The 18,169-nt window shown below is 38.4% G+C and overlaps 1 protein-coding gene across 3 annotated transcripts in view; it reads left to right on the forward strand.

The window, feature by feature from the left end:
• Positions 1-5,761: 5,761 nt before the first annotated feature.
• GRM3 (glutamate metabotropic receptor 3) overlaps positions 5,762-18,169 on the forward strand; it is a 276,470-nt gene continuing 264,062 nt past the window's right edge. For all 3 annotated transcript variants that reach the window (XM_066354202.1, XM_066354201.1, XM_066354203.1), the window contains exon 1: positions 5,762-6,674. The gene's annotated coding sequence lies outside the window, so the exon portion shown is untranslated. The remainder of the gene's footprint in view (positions 6,675-18,169) is intronic.

Here is an 18,169-nt window from a genome sequence, read left to right on the forward strand (position 1 = left end):
CCCTCCATATACATACTTAAGTAAGTACCAGAAAATAATGGTAAACATAACATAATGTCTGAAACTTTCAGTTAATGGAGAAGACAAATAAACAAGTGTTACAATTTCTTGTGATGATATTTTCAAAGAATGTGCAAATGTTATTAATACTTATTTTTATTTATTACTTACCATTAATATTTAATTTAATGATTAAAAATTAAAAATTTCTAAAGAAGCCCTTGTGGATGTTAGGTATTTTAATAGTTGAACATTTGAGTTTAGAACCAACCTTAATTCAGCTGTTAACTACAAAATATGCAGTATTTAAAAAATTATAGTAATTATGCAAGGATGATTTCTTTTAGTTTTCCCTTATAAGAATAAGGGGTAAGATGCATAAGAATCCAAAATACCAATGAGACTATTTATATACCTAACAAGTGAGTTTCAGAAAGCACCACAAAAACCATTTCATTCTTTTTCATCATGGCCCTACAGAGGCTTGTTCTACTCTGTCCCCTTGGATATAATTCAGGCCAGTGTCTTGACTTTCAGAATGTTACTACATAAAATTCTTTCCTTCACTTTAGTACACACTTTATTTTTTTTTTAATATATTTTTTCTTTTTTTAAATTTTATTTATTCATTTTAGAGAGGAGAGAGAAAGGGAGACAGAGAGGGAGAGAGAGAGGAGAGAGAGACAGAGAGAGAAGATGGGGAGGAGCTAGAAGCATCAACTCCCATATGTGCCTTGACCAGGCAAGCCCAGGGTTTCAAACCGGCGACCTCAGCATTTCCAGGTCGACGCTTTATCCACTGCACCACCACAGGTCAGGCTAGTACACACTTTAGTACAATAAAAAAGAAAGAAAGAAAAGAAAAAGAACAATAAATAAAAACAAAATCCAAGACTCAGGTAGACTTAGGTTCAGTGAAGAGTGATAATCAAAATTAGCATCCCATTCTCCATTTGCAGTGAAGCTCCTCCGTTCTCCAACCTGGGAAAACAGTGGGAGAAAGGCCTGCAATGGGACCCAGTGGGCTCTTTTCTCTGCTCAGCCAGCTCTTCATCCTCATTCGCCTTCTACATTAATCAGCAGATGGGGCTTTTGATCCCTTAGACTTGAAGAGATGGGAGCCAGAAGGTATGACGGAACATGAAAAGTCCTATGTCATCAGTACTTATCTGGCATTATTTGGGGGGGGGGGCTTAGCAGCTGTTCAAAGCTGACTTTTTAAATCCCAATTTAACCAGTTCTGTATAGACCCTTGGATTCTCTCATTGCAGAAACTGACCTGATTCTGATGAAGCTTTTGTGATATGACTGGACACTTAAATACTCCAGTCAGGGGCCTGGTTGTATGTACTTCACCTTCTAGCTTATCCTAACACCATGTATGTGAATTAGAAAAACATGCCCCGTTAGACTGGTGAATTACAAAGGACGTCCTCCCACCAGGTTGATGCAGCCTCGCACATGAGCACTACACATGGGGCTCCTTCACACCTTCCATAGGATGCCTTTGTGGAATGCACGACCAACCTACACAGTTACATTTCTGAGGGCCTGTGCCCTCCACAGATTATCCTCTTGGGATCCAAAGTCTTTCCACCAGGCCCTCCTGGTTAGGACCTAAGAAAACACATATTCTCTCTGCTCACTCTCCCATCATATAGTGTCAAGGAAACCAAACCTTTTTACCTATCTGTCATAGGTGAGAATCAGTCACACCAAGTTCAGCTTTTTTTTCTTTCAGTCCTCTGGGAGACCGATTGACACACAGCCTCTTGTATGTTATATTTTTTCTCTTGTGAATTAAAAAGCAGTCGACTTGTATCATCCTAATTCCAGGGACATAGGGACGTTTTTGCTGAAGCAGCAGGAAAAAGCATGCATGCTCCTATCTGGATATACCAGTATCTTAAAAGCCCACCAAAAACTCTCTAAACTTCAACTTCCTCCCTTAGCTTCTTGAACTTTAACTCATTTATAATCCACATGGTTTTAAAGATGCCCCACTCAAGTCCAGCACAGGGTGTCAGGCAATGCTTGCTTTGGGATACGGAGTAGTTGACACCTTTCGACTTGAAGCCTCAATCAAAATTACAACTAATGTCTTTGTTTTCATATTGTGCAACAATAATTAACAGATCACCCAGGGGCAACAAAGTTGAAAAATAAACAAGGAATAGTTATAAGCAAATTAAATATAAATTGTAATATTTTGTATGTACATTATACAGGGATCCTTGGGTTACCATAGTCTCAACATTTTGAGTTTACAATGCTCACTTTTATAAAAACTTTAAAAAATTGAGACATGTTTCGCTTTATGCTATTAGCATCATACTATTTTTTACACTCATTTTTTCTGTTACTATACAGTACAGTATATTTATGTCCTTTTCCTTTTCCTGTGTGTTCGTTGTGTTTTTATGTTCTAGATTATGACTCTACCACTGTGTTAGGATAGGTAAGTGACTTAGGCTAGCATGTGTTTCGACTCATACCAAAATTTGGGTTACAGCACTGTCGTAGGAATGGAATTCTGTCATAACCCAAGGACCCCCGGTATACTTACAGAACCATATGTATTAGGACTCCAGAATTGATCCCTCCTATCTTGGGGAGAAAAAAGTTACACAGAGGAATTTAATATTTAATAGTCACATGGCAGATGGAACAAGGGAAGGTAGGGGAAATAAATATTGGCCAGATGATTAAAAGCTTCAGGTAGCTATATAATTTAAGGATCAAAATCAGACATTTAAAAAATATGTGTCAATTGTAAATATACCTAAACAATAGATGTAAATCAGAACTGTCCCAGAAAAACTGGATACCTGATCTCCCTACATATATCATAATAACTGAACGCAGCTGAGTGATAGCAGAAACTAACAATGAAATTGATTTCTGGATTGAGCCAAAAGAGATGTGCTGCAAGGGATACTAGTGAGAGTGCAGTCTGAATTAAAATAGGGTTATGGAAGGCATTTTATTTGTAATTAATAATGACAGCACATCAACTCTCAATGTTATTTCTGAATAAAAGATGGAATGCCTTATGAGCCATATTAAAAAGTTAATATAGCACAAGTTGGAACATTAACTATATGGATTCCTAAGAAGAAATGTCATAATTAATCATTCAAATAAATATATATTAATAAAAAGTTAATCAAACTAATATAAAATATGAACTAGAAAGAGTGATCTAGATGTCCAAATATATGTGTTTGCCTTTAAAAAACTAAAATAAGCATGCTATACCAGAGGTACTTACAAGAGAGAATTGAAATTATTTAGAAACAGAGCCCAGTTAGAATACTTGGGGAAAGTGGGGGGAAGAGAGAGATGTTGTTTCTTAACTGACGTGCCACTTAGCCAGAGGTTGTTATCTAGTCCAATTCCCTGAGGCTTTTAAAAGGAACTTGAAAACACACAAATGTACACACATATGCACGCACACACCAACAAATAAAAATTAAAGTTAAAGCCATTCCCAATGATGAATTTAAATTAAATTAAAAAGGAAGAATTAAAGTATAAGACTAATTGCCTTCAATTAAATATTATATAGGCTCAGCAATTAAAATACCATTGGTTAACTATAAACTAGAGACTAATAATCATAACTAACACTTGCTTGTTGCTAGCAAGGTACTTATTGATCCTAAAAATAATTGAGATATCACCAATTATTAGTCTCCTTTTACAGATGATGAAACCAAGATATGGTGAGTTTAAGAAACTTGAACAGCCCTGGCTGGGTAGCTCAGTTTGTGGGGTGTTGTCCCCATGTGCCAGGGTTGCAACTTCAGTTCCGGTCAGAGTGCATCCAAGGAGCAACCAGTGAATGAATGGATGGTTGGAGCAACAGATTGGATGTTTCTGTTCTCTCTGTTTTTCTCTCTCCCTTTTTTTCTCTCTAATATCAATGGATTTAAAACAACAACAAAAACTTGACCAAAGTCGCACAGTTAGGAAGTGATGGTGATTAATGATTCAAATTCAGGTAATATGCTACCACCAGGCTGAAAATCTCCTGTGTTCATTTCTTTGTAGTGTGTGACAGGGGAAAAGGAAAGTGTCTCATAAGGCCAGATCTGAAAGCAGATTGATAATTTGCTCCAGAATTTCAGTCTCCAGCACCACCTTTAGTGTGTTAACAACAACAAAGCCTAGAAGCAGGCTATGTTCAGTTTATACATCAATACTTTTTTTTGTGCACACACAGCTACTTTCCTTTTTTATTTTTATTTATTTTTTGATATGGAGGAAGAACAAACTTTCCTCTATCCCCAAGGTTCTTTTTTTTTTTCTTTTAATGTCTTTTCTAATTGATTTTAGGGAGAGAAAGGGAGAGAGAGAGAGAGAAAGAAAGAGAGATAGATAGGTAAAGGAACACTGATATGTTCCTGTATGTACCCTAACCTGTATCAAATTGGCAACCTCTGAGCTTTGGGACGACACACTAACCACTGAGCTTCTGGCCAGATCACTACTTCTCTTTTTTAATGGGGTAAAAACATCAGTTCTTTCTATTTCTCCCAATCTAAACTGTTTCTGAAAAAGTTTTGAAAGGCAAAAAAGAATATTCTGGAACATTCTAAATGAAACCAAGAGCTGCCAACATGGCTCCATGTGTTTGCAAGTCCTTGTAGTGTGTAGATCCTTATCTTCTCTATTGCTGTGTCATTGCTCTTGGACTTAGTTGTCTATTGGACAAACATTGTAAAAATATTTTCTTATAAAAATCTAATATGTTTGTGGTAAGCAGTGCATGTTAGATAATAATAATGAAATGCAAAGGAAGAGTGATTTTGCTTTTATTTTAACACTGCTATTGCATTCTAAATAGAATGGTGTTGAAGGGAAGACTTCTACAATTTTTAGAATTTTACTTATTAGTAGCATTTTAATTTTTACTATATTCAAGTTTCTTGTTTTAGTGGCATTCACAGTGGAACATATGTATAAGTACACATGTCTTCTAAATATCCTCAGCTTCTAAAGGTAAGGCAAAATTATCCTAGTGGTAAAATTATTTCTGTAGTTTATATGTTTTGGCTTGGTTACAAAGCAGGAAGTTGTTAAACAACTTAACATTAAATATGAAAGAATAACAGTAGCATTAAGACATTCAGTTAAATTGTCTCTGGCTACATATAACTCAGTTGTTAGTTAACACAAAGTTAATACATCAGGGTGGAAAAATAATGACAATGAAGTTTCCTTTTTTGAAATTAAACACAATGTGTTTCTAAACATGAAAAGATGTCTAGAATTTTACCTTTAGTATTTTATCTGTAGCTCAGAGTCAATTCAAGCTATTTTCGTGTGCCTTTTTCTCTTTTGTGCCTACGTCACCGATTTCAGGTTTTTATTTATTTAATTGTAAGAAGAAAGAAGAGGTTCTGGTAGAACATTGACTAGGTCTGCTAGCCACAAGAAGGACTAGAGAAAGATGAATGTGGGGGTGGGTGGGGTTGCTTCCAGGGGGCAGTGTGGCAGCACAGGAGGATAAGAAAGAAGATAATCAGCACTCTCCTCTAATCTTACTCCACCCAAGAAATTTGGGAGAATGCGAAAAAGCAGCAGCCCAGCATTCTTGAAGGGGTGTGTCTCCCCTAGGGGCTGTCCAATCGAATTCCTTCAGAGGGAGCTATCTAGAGAAGATTGATGAGGGTTGCTAGGAAACTGGAGCGTTTCCCTCCCGCCTGACCCAGAGATTGTTCTGCACAAGCCCTCTCCAGGGGCTTGCAATGTGCAGTTGAGCTGCGTGTGGGGTAGAGCTGCACACCGGCCTCCCAGGCTCTCACGCTCGCTCTCCCTTTCTCCTCTAGCTTGTGGTCAGCCGGGTGCACAACGACCACCCCGGGAGACTTCTTCCTGGGCTGACTGTTACTCCTTGCTTTCCCGCAGGCCGGGAGCTCTAGCGGAGCTTCAAAGTTAGAGCCGCGGATCTCCTGCCGCCCCACGCCCCTTCACCCTACCTCTCTGAAATTCCCAACCCTTGCATGCACTGCGTTAGGATTTCCGAGTGAGGCGAAACTGTGGCTCTACGTTCAGTAATCCTCCCGGCTAGATACCCTAGCTCACCGATGACTGCAGATACACCCCTATAAAAGGGAGGGAGGAGAAGAGAAAAGGAGAATGAGAAGGAGAAAATGCCAGGTCCATGCCTCTGCCGAGAGTCCCAATTAGATGCTGTGGTGTCAGCCTGGCTAAGGTGAAGGAAAGTTGGTCCACGCCCGGTAAGCGTGTTTGCCTGTAGAGAGAAGCAGAGGGACCCAGCTGGGAACTGCGACCCCTCCCCTCCGCGGAAGACCACTCGGTCCCCCCTTTTCCCAACCTCCTTCCTCTCATCGTCTCCCACCCTCCCTTTTCCCACTTCCCGCTGCCTTGGAGGCCTGGGTGTTCTTCCACCGGGCAATGGTCCAGCCAGCAGCCGGGAGGAGGCGGTGGCAGGGGCAGGGGGCACTGTGACAGGAAACAGCGCGCACAAGTTGGCCATTTCGGGGGCAAAATAAGTTCTCCCTTGGATTTGGAAAGGACAAAGCCAGCAAACTACCTCTTTTGTGTCGGATGAGAAGGACCAACCATGAGCCAGAGCCCGGGTGCAGGCTCAGCCGCCACAGCCATCACGGTCAGCTCCAGTCCGTGCCGGGAGTTGTCGGTTCCAGGTAAGGGGCCCACAGAAGGACGCGTCCCCTCTGGAGGGCGCCCGGCGAGGGTGCGGAGGCTCGGGTGCCGCGTGGGCAGGTGCAGCCGGGAAAGTTGAGGCAGAGCACCGACCAGTCCCTACAGTTCTGCCAGGGGTGGGGCGGGTGGGGGCAGAGGCGATGTGGGTGTGAGCAAAGCGAGTCTCTCTGTGTGTACACGCACTTCTGTGTCTCTGAGAGGGAGGCAGCTTTCAAAGCACAGATCTGCAGCCAGAGCAAGAGAGGTGCAGGGACAACTAACGCTCGCAGACCCCCAGAGACACCGGTCTCATCAGCCAACCACCTTCAGCCCTGTTCTGGGCTCAGGATATAGTGCAATTTGGGGGCTCCTTAGGCTTTGTGCACAGAAAAACCTGCGATGACTGCTGCCACACTGGCTGTTTCATGTGCGTGTGGAGGTTGCCAGGCGAGGTGGGCAGCGGTCAGCGGGACGTGGTGGGTGTTGCAGCCGGGATACGCTCTGCAGCTAGAGGCAGTTCACTCTGCTGCAACACGCTTGGAAATGATCCCTAACTCAATGCCCTTTGCTCCCTTTGGTTTGAGCGAAAAATCGAAAAGCCAGACTGGGAGCATATTTCTTCATCTATCCTGTTCCATTTTCTTATCTGACAGTGAGATAACTCAGAGGGCGGGGGATTCTCGATCTAGCAATAGACTAGGCAATATAACCAATAAGCTTGTTTCTTAAGGAGATCATTTAGATCTTCTTCTAGTTCTTTTCCTGGGTTAACAAACGTTCAAGATACCCATTTAGTTAGGTATCTTAAGGGGACTTGCCCTGCCTTTTAAGTATTTTAAAGCATTGTACATTTTGATAACAAATAACCAAACTGTACACTTCTAATAATCAAGTGCTCAGCTAATTTGCTAATAAAATATTTCTACTGTTATTTGAATAGTGCTGTCTTTGACACATATAGTTACATATCTGTATATTCAGAGTTGAGGTCAATGTGAGTGGAGTCAGTGTGAATTAAAGATCTCAGCAATGGTTCATTACCTCAATTTCTCTGCCTCAATTTGTTTGTGCTACCTAATCTAAGAACTGTTTAGTGGAGCTCTGTTGTGTTTCTTTGAGGGGAAAGAAGCATTTGTTGGTAGAGAAACTTGATTCATTTACCTAAACCTAAGTCTGCTTTGGTTTATCTGACCACCTATTTTAAGGCTGCTACCTGAACTCTTAATTATTTGTGTAAATTTATATAATATAGGCATGACAAAACATTTAGATTGCCGTTACACTAAACTCTGGTGGGTTACACAGTTCCTACCAAAGATGTTTTGGTTATTAGTTAATGATTCTATAGTGTTATGCAGCTTTTATTCTCAAAACAGCCCAGTAGAATTGAGATAGATTTTGGAAGCGATGGCACACCAGACCGTAACAAAGTGACATTTTCATTTCATAATAGAAGTGTCTTGTATTTACAAAAATTTCCCATACCTGTGGGTTTTAGCTATCCATTAATTCATGTTCTGATCATCCAACAGGACTACTTAGGGCATGAATAGACATGCCCTAAGGCTGACTTCATTTATATTCAGAATAGCACAGGTGCTATGAATGGAAACTGAGGAGAAAAAGTCTTGAAACTTATTCTTCACAAATGAAAGAATAAAAACTCAACAATATTCACTGGGCTAAAGGAAGGCTAAATAGTAAGAATTCCTTTTAGTTTTGACAAGTATCCACTCCTCCCCCCCAAAAAAGAAAAAAAATCCATATAAAATCTCTTGTTCTATGAGCCTGATCTTTGCCAATAATATCATAGAAAATTATGCCAACACAAAGAATAGAAAAAATTGGGGGAACTTGGGGGGGGTAGAGACCTCTCTGTTTAAATTTAATACTATTTTTTACTCTTTAAAAATATGTGATAAGTAAATTGAGAAAATGTATGAAATAATACATAAACAGAAAATATTATTAATAATGAAAACATATTCTATGATCCATTCATTTGTATATGATGGACTTTTTAAAAATTTGTGGTGTACACATGAGAAGAAATGACTGTAAATCAGTTGATTTACTTCACAATGAGCAAACATCATAATAATCTCATCTCTAAATTTGTATCACTGCAATTAAACTTAGAATGAACAAGTGCAAAGATAGAATAAAATTGAGTTTTAATTAAATATAAATTAATATTTTTATTGAGTAAAAGAACTAGGATAATTGTCAAACTGTCACCTGCCTCACTTCTCTACTTCATGACAGGTGACCAGCCAGAACTGCACAAGATTGAGGGCGGTCTTATTTTGAAAGACTCTCAGTAATAACAATTTTACAACTTCTCTGGATACCTTTCCTTCTTCCTTATTTCATATCAAACTCTTTTCTTCAAATTAAAACATTTTCCCTTTCTTGTCCATTTCTCAAATAGCTATCAGTCATAAAACATTGCAAGATATTTTTCCAGGGTCCTAGCTACCTCCTGCTTAACTGTAGTGACTGGCTTGAGGATAAAATGCTTCAGTTTGTTATTTTGTACTCTACATCATCCCAAGATACCATGAAACAAAAGAAATAAAAATTAATACCTAATCTCCATCCAAAGCTGTGCAGACAGGATGTATTTATGCACATTGGAATGTGGCCAGAGTTCCTGGGTGAGAATTGTTACTCCCAAAAAAGGAGTAGAGTTGACTCATAACTTTACTATTTTACACTGTTTATTGCGCATTTTCATCTCTTCTGAGATGTTGCTAAATCATTTAATTCTGCACTAGAAGAATTTGTTGAAACTGCTACCTAGAAGTAGCAAAAAATGATAGAAGATTATCCACCAAGACAGAACATAAAAATGAGTACAATCATAGTAATCACACAGATGGTAGAAGCTATTAGGTCATTCCCCTCCTTCCACTTCTAATGTAGGCCAGGTCCCCACAGCATACCATCTTTTGGAGTACTTCAGTGGAGTCTGATTTTAAATGGCTCAAGTAATGACTTCTTCCAGTGCATTTGAAAGACTATTTCACAGTCTACTAGTTCTTCCTATTGAGAACTTGGTTGTAATATTCAGCCTAATTATCCCCCAGTTCTATCTTGTTTTGTTACTTATTCCTATTATAACCCTCAGGACTGGTCCATTCTGTTGCCTAATTTAGAGTCTTTATCTCACATTATTACAGGATTTGCAGAATACAAAAGCTTTTACAGTTATAGGAGAGAACACAATGGTGACAGTTCTATAGCTGGATACCTTTTCTAAATACTATATTTAAGACACACCTTTTAGGTCATTTATATGATTACAAGTTCTTAGTAACTCATGTTACTAGTGTAAATATAAGGAATTTTTTTTATCTCTGACATTAATGGCTTATGTGACTACTGAGCTGATTTTTCTAAGTAGTGTTCTATTGAATCTACATTTATGAGACAATCTCATTGCAAATTTGATGTCAACAGAACCCTGTCAACTCCCACACTACAAGGGAATTCTGTGACATATTGGTCTGATGCTCCACTGAGTCCCAGAAGCTGTTGTCATGTAAATTTCACAATTGCAATGAAAATGTTTTCCATAATTAATAGGATGTGCTAGGAATATAATAGAGTGTGTAGTTCAGATGTATACATTAACACAATATAGTAATTCTGTTAGAATACAGTAACACCTTGATATTAAAACAACCTTAAAAGCCTGTAAAACTAAGCTTTAATTCATCACTGTGCTATATCATGAAAAGTAAGATCAAGTCATGTATATATCAATATGGAATAAGTTTAGACTTATTTGGAGGAATCATATATGAAGGTTATTTTAAAAATAGAAAAACCTGAAATAACCAAAAAAGAGAAACAGGTTTTCACTTTGTTCAGTTAAATTCTGGTTCTAGTATATCCATGTATACACTTATTTTAAGAGTCTTAAGCAAATACCTTGGTAGACTCACCATCGCACTCAATTGTGTCTCTAAGTCCCAGCCATTGACATGCAAGCTATGCTAATCATTAGAGAGTAAATGATATAAATCAGGAAATAAGTTCCTAGGTTACACTTGGCAAGTCCAGAAACTATAAGACTAAGAGCAAAGTGAATCAGCAGCTAAAAACACAATTTAATGTTGTCTTTTCCACTGCTTGGTGAGCTTTAGACTGTTCATACAAACATTCATGTAGATTAAATGAAAACAGTAAACATAAGTGGAATTCCAAAACAGAATATATCTTTAGGAAGATAAAATGAGACTTCATGGAATAAATAATTTTTAAACCAGTATTTTCCTCCTGAATGCCCAAGTGTTTTTATAGTACAATTCATCACATAGTGCTAAGTACCCTCAAAATGATTTTCCTTAGAAACAAAAGGGAAATCAATTTCCTTGGTGTAGGGAAAGTGGGTCGTTAATATACTTGTGACCTCTCCCTGGGACTGAGGCATTCTAAGAAGTCTGTGTCTACACAGACTATAATATTTCCTCACTAACTGAGTCATCTTTTTATGGAACTGAAAACTGTACATTGGATTTTATGAACAGGAAAGAAAAATAACTTGGAAAACATTCAGATGTAATCTAGACAAGCATAGACTAAAACATCATGTTTGAAAATAAAGCCACATATAGAGAGAGTATATCCATAGAATACCCAAGGTAGCTGTCATTCTGACCCACCTGTATAGCATGGCATTCATCCACACTCATACCCCCCCACACACACACACACACAACATTGAGTAAATTCACTTGGAAGAGTGTAGATACACACCAAACAGAAAATTTCAAAACCATGATACTAGACACATAGTTTGAAAAACATTACAACCTATATATGTAGCATAGGATCATTAGAATATAACAATTAAAAGACACTCCTCTAATAAAAAGATTATCTACAGAAAGAAAAGATAGCTAATAGGGAAGCAACATACAATAAATATTTATTAAACACCTATTATAAACAAAATAAGATTTTGGACATGCCATGGGGACACAAGTAAACATGTTAAAACACATACAGAATTTCACAAATATGTAAAGTCAAAGGTATTCCAAAAATCAAACTTGAAACTCTAGAGAAGAGTTTCCATCCAACAAAAAGTCTATTCCTTCATTTAGCAGATGTACTTAGATTTCCATTTTCAAATATAGACTGGAGCATCGTCCATTTCTCTATCAGAAAGGATGTTGGTTTGAGAAGAATAACTGTCAAGGCTTCCAGTGCTTTGACAAAACCTCAGATGCATGGCCTCCTGGCCAAATGTCTGCGAATGTACATTGCTGGAACCATCATTATGTTCCTGGGGGTTGTAGCTTTCTGTACATTTGTGGTGCCTGAAAGAAAAAAGGAATATGCAGATTTCTGTGGAAAGTATGATTTCATGAAAGATTTTTGAGGAGGTGAGGAGGGCTGGTGTCTCTTTCAGTGTACAAAGTGATCTTGGAATGTAAAGAATGTCTTTGGGTTGAATTACATGGAAGTTTGTCACTGACCTGTGTTTCTAAACTATGAAACAGGAATATTTCATCTAAGAAATAGTTTTGCTCGATAAATAAACAATTAAGAAATAAATAAAAATAAAATTTTAAACATAGGTATTCTGATACTCTATGGAAAGACATCATGCTGGATGCCATGAGGTAACACAACTAATGGTATGTCATAATAATAGATGATATTATTTACCATTTGCCATGTGCTGAGAAGTCAACTAAAACATTGCATAGATTATCTTATTTAATATTCACAAGAGCATGAGGTAGGTACTCTGATCCTCATTTTAAAGAAGAGGAAATGGAGGCCCAGAGAGATAAAGCAATTTTCCCCAGTTTAAGTCATTAACAAGTCAAAAACTGGAATTCAAAACTTTCTTATTCCAAGTTCTTTTTTCTTTACTTGTAAATTATATTACCTCCCTATTTATGCTTTATGGGGGGCTTCATTTCATTCAACAAATATTTTCTGAGCTCCAAGTAAAGGAATTTATTTTGGTAAAGGAGACCAATGGTTATTAAAATGGAACCCAGAAAAGAGTTTTACAGACTTAGTCTACCCCAATCAGTCACAGACCCTTCTGAAGGACAAAGAAATGCAAATGGAAGAAATAAATGGAAAAAATCACTTAAAATTAACTAGAACTAAGGGGAAAAAATAAGAATCAGAAAAGTCTAAGATGATATAGATTTATTTACAAGCTAAAAAATAAACACCAGGTATGAAAATGAGAACAAAATATATTTCCTGGAGCCTAATTGTGATGAAAATAAATACAGTGGCACAAATTAAGTGTCCCAAAGAGCCGCATGCAGGTGAACAGCATTTCTGTTTGTTAAGGCTGAAATGCTAATGTTTTTCTCCTTTTACTACCTAATTACTTCCCATCAGGAAAATGAGCTGGTCAAAATGATTTGCAGACTAGTAAAATTTTGCAATTTCTTTACCCAATTGAAATAGTCATTCATCTTTATTTAAGAAATGCATCATTTGCCAATTTATTCATAATACATACAGCAACTTTACAAAGGATCAGCTCAAGGGTTCCAAATTTTAAATACACCAAGAACAAGAGAAGCAATGTGACCTGCTGATGATTCCAAAGATTCAGTAGTGCTGTTCTGGGAAAACCCACATCTCTGACTGAGATGCTATTCCACGTGCAGGAAACTGCTGTCATAGTTGCAAGAATTTTTATTTCATTTTAGACAACCAAACACCTGAAACGTGAGGTTTTACTTGAAAGTTTTTCTCTAATTTGTGATTTGTGCTAGACTATTTTATGGACATAAAAAACGAATGGGTATTACAGATCTGTCCCTCCATCTGGTGAAGACTGTTTCTTTTGATTATTAATAAGAGATAGGTTATTAGTAATATTTTGTATTTTGCTTAACAGTTTCAATCTACCATGTGTTGAAGAATATGACATAATAGAAACTGCTTTCACAAAATATTCCCCAAAACATGCCAATTTGGAGACGGCCTGGCAAGGTCAGCACAGTAAGAACTTGTCTCTGCTTCAAGGAGAGGATGAGATCTGGAGGATATGATTTTCTGTTTCTAGCTTGAAGAATTTATTTATTTTTCCTAAAAAAGACCCTCTGCATGCTGGTGCATTAATCCTACTGATTTCTGTCAGTCCAAATACATTTGTGACCAGACCAGACCACATATCAGAATTAATAAGGAGCCATGATATGCGACTTAGACTCCTAGTTGTTGCCCAAGGCCTGCCCTTAGGAAAAATGTTTTGAAAAAGGCTGAGAGCCTCTTCTGCATTGCCCACCCCCAAAAATCTCTTCAAGTACTTACCTTGGTTTCTGAAATTTTCTTAATTTAAAAAAATATTTTATCCAAGAAGTACAAAAGACCATATACTTCTAGGTCTATGTAGTGCACGAGTCCTCCAACACATTGGATTTATTGGTTCATTTTTTTTTTCTGGAAAAGTTAACTTTATCCAGTTTGGTGAGAAGTGGGAAGAATGAAAAATAAGTTTTGCCTGCCTTATAATTTTGTCTATGAAAAGTCCTTCTTTGGCTATGATTTCTTGAATATAAACAATGCAGTAACTTGAGAGGAAAAAGACCTTCCCTAAATGAAGACCTGGTAAGAAAAAAAGATTGAGGTGTTATAGAGTGCTCACCCTCCCCACATTTTTTCCTTCTAAAATCCTAAATTTTTGCCCTGGCCAGATGGCTCAGTTGGTTGTAGCACCGTCCCAGTATGCAGAGGTTGTAGGTTCAATCTCTGGTCAGGGCACATACAAAAACAGATCAATGTTTCTGCCTCTCTCCCTCCCCCTTCTTTCTCTTTCTCTAAAATCAATAAATTAAAAAAAAAAATTTAAATCCTAAATTTGTGTTTGTTGCTATGTGATATAAGTAGGGAATCTGGTGATTTTAAGTTTGCTTCTTAGACAGAAAAGGTTAAAACATATGTAGTAGAGAATAGTGAAAAAGTTGAAGGACAAAGTCAAAGCAGCTCTCTTCTTATTTTTCTTTCCACCTTCCTACCTATTGTACCAACAGCAATCATCTACTTAACTTCTATAGCAAATACCGTTCATCAGACTGTTGTCCAGAAGGGCCTGCATCAAAATCACTTTGAAGCTTATTAAAAGGAAGAATATGGAGACAGATGCATTCCAGACTGATTTTCTTTATGCTAGGATTCAGGAATACACAAATTAAATAAGATTCCAGATTATTCTTTAACACATAGATTTCCTCAGTCTACTCAACTGATATAAGAAAATACCATAGACTGTCTGGCTTAACCCACAGACATTTACTTCTAACATTTCCGGAGGCTAGTGTTGACATAAGAAGCATCCAAACCTTTAGAAAATGTGTATGAGTTTATTTGAGCCAAATTGACAACAATTGCCAGGAAGCACAGCCTCAGCAGATTGAGAAAATACTCTGGAGAATGGCTGTTTTGCAGCTTATTTTATACAGTAGAATCAAAGGAGGAGACGGAAGGAGGGTTACATCAAATCCATTGGTGGTAGATTAAGTAGACAGGAGAAAGCAAAGCAGAGAAATCTATGGGACTGGATAAAAAATAAAATAGGGAGACAATTTATATTGGTGGGTACAGGAGAGTTAACACTTAACATTTACAGCACAGAGAGATGGTATTCGGGGAAAGAAGATAACAAAGAGAGGTTCTACAGTCTCCTGTTTCAGGGCAGAGGTTGTGCCCTCAGGGATCTAGAAAAGATTAGTCTGACATTTCAAAGATATGTCTTCTGAGATGAAAAAAAAAGAGAGAGAGAGAGAGAAAGAAAACAATAGACAGGCTCATTGAAGTAAAGATTGACCTTTGGCAAGAGCAACAGGCCTAGGAAGTGACTACCCACTGTGACCTGCTTTTAGCAAGGAATGTTTTTGTTCAGACCATCCTATGTGGTTACTTTTGTCTCCGAGTTTCCGGGGTCCGCCACACAGGCGTCCCCTGAGCTTGTCAGGGTTAGTATGTGGCTCTATTTCAGTCCACACTGGGAAATCTAAGATCAAGGAGCAGAGAGATTGGGCTCCCCGTGAGGGCCTGTTACCCGAAAGAACACCTTCTTGCTGCGTCTGACCTAGTAAGAAAGAGAGAGGGAGCCCTGGTCTCTCTTCCTCCTTTTACAAAAATACTAATCTCATTATGGGGCCAGAATTCTCATGACTTCATCTAAACCTAATTACCCCCCAAAGGTCTCTCCTCCAGGTACCATCACTATGGAGCTAGGGCTTCAATGTATGAATGGAAGGGAGGTACAAGCACTTAGTCCTAAACAGTTAAACACAGAATTATTGTCACACAGAGACCACCCAGTGAACTACTGAACAAAATTATTCCCCACAGCAAGTCCACTCTAATTAGATTAATCAGTTGTTTAAAATAATTCTGCAAGCCTGAATGTTAATTAATTAATTAAACTCACCCAATAAAGCCCAGTCTCCATGAGTTGTTTGAGAAGATTTCATTTTCTAAAAACATCATATTATTTCCATTGCAAAGGAATTTTTCTCTATTACCTATAGTAAATTCCACAAAGATACATGAACACATACAATGCATACCTTTTGGGCATTTTTATTAGGAAAGTTTTTTATTTTTGATCTTTTATCCTATATTTTATAATTGCAATATTGAGATGTTACAAAGGGAAGTTACTGGTGTTTGAAGAGTGTCATCCTTGAACCCTTTATTTCTATTTCTAAGAATAGAAATGCTTCTGGATTTAGGTAACTGCACATTTAAAGCTCAAATTGTCTTGCCTGACCAGGCGGTGGCACAGTGGATAGAGCATCGGACTGGGATGCCGAGGACCCAGGTTTGAGACCCCAAAGTCGTCAGTTTGAGCGCAGACTCATCTGATTTGAGCAAAGTTCACCAGCTTGGACCCAAGGTCACTGGCTCGAGCAAGGGGTTACTCGGTTTGCTGAAAGCCTGTGGTCAAGGCACATATGAGAAAGCAATCAATGAACAACTAAGATGTCGCAATAAAAAACTGATGATTGATAATGCTTCTCATCTCTCTCCATTCCTGTCTGTCCTATCTATCCCTCTCTCTGTCTCTGTAAAAAACAAAGAAAAAACTCAAATTGTATATTTGAGTAATAAATAAGTATAAGTATATAATTAACATCTTAATAAGTAACAAATAAGTATATTCTTGGGAGCTGAGGGTGTGTGGGAAAACATTGTTTTGTAACAGTTCCGCCCTTCGCCCCCCAGATCTGCAGAGCTGGAGCAGAACTTCACTTGGCAACTTCTTATACATTCTCCACTCATCGTCTGCTTCATTCAAGTGAATGGTTGCTTAGCTGAAGCTGGCAATCCTTACAAATACTGCCAAAGATGTTTTTCTAAGCAGCGTCCATAGCCACATGGGGTAAATGCTAACGAGGGAACGAAGGAGGGGCAGCAGGGGCTGGAGGATGCTTAGACTGGGCCACCTGCTTTACCTCCTGGAAGGGGGGGGGGGTCTATGCAACCTCTTTGTGTTCTCTGGCATTACACACTTAACAATGGACTTCATGAAGAGAAAAGCATAGAAAACAGACCACCCCCTCCCTGCTCCCTGCCACACACACTCCAAAACAGTAAAGAAGCACTTAATTTCTAAAACTCAGGTCATCTCAGGCACCAGAATGTTAAATTGTTGAAAGCTATACTGTGTCCCTAGCAGAGCTGGGCTCCCTTACACTCTGATGGTTACAGTGCTTATACCCAATAACGGCACCTCTGCTGGACCCTTCCATAGGACAGCTCTAATTAGCTAAAGCTAAAAACCCATCACCATTCCAAACCAGCCTCTTCCTTCTTCTTTCCAGAACTGAGTAGGGGCACCATCATCTCCTCAGAAAATAATTCACACTCTTGGACTTACCTATGAGATTTCCCTTCTTTTCGGTCCTCTGTGATTCCCCCTCCACAGCTCATCCTGTAAGTGTGCTCTCTTCTCTCCTACTGCTGCCAAAACCCTACCTGGGTCATTGTCACTTACTCTCCATCGTCTGTAATAGTTTATCTCTTCTAGTCTCACCCTCTCCATTTATTATTTATTTATATGACATATAGTGTCTAGTGTGTCTCCAGTCATTCTTCTAGAGATATAGCAGTGAATGACAAAAATTGGAAGGATTTTTGCTTTCATTCAGGTTACACTGAACAGTGAGGGTCAGACAATAAACAAGAGAACTAAGGTGCTGGTGCAATGGAGATAATATAATGATGTGATGTAAAAGTAGTGATATTGCCATTTTTTACAACAGGCAATATCACTACCAGATGAAGTTGGATGAATAACCAACTTGACCATTCTATTCCCTGGTCTAAAAGGGATTAAACTCAGCACTTAAAAAAAAAAAAGTACTTTGGCCCTGGCCAAGTGGCTCTGTTGGTTGGAGTTCATGCCAATGTGCCAGGGGGACGGTTTTCATCCCCCATCAGGGCACATGCAGGAATCAATCAACCAATACATGCACAAATGGGTGGAACAACAGAA

This window comes from Saccopteryx leptura, chromosome 12 (genome assembly GCF_036850995.1).
Source record: "Saccopteryx leptura isolate mSacLep1 chromosome 12, mSacLep1_pri_phased_curated, whole genome shotgun sequence".
NCBI lineage: Eukaryota > Metazoa > Chordata > Mammalia > Chiroptera > Emballonuridae > Saccopteryx > Saccopteryx leptura.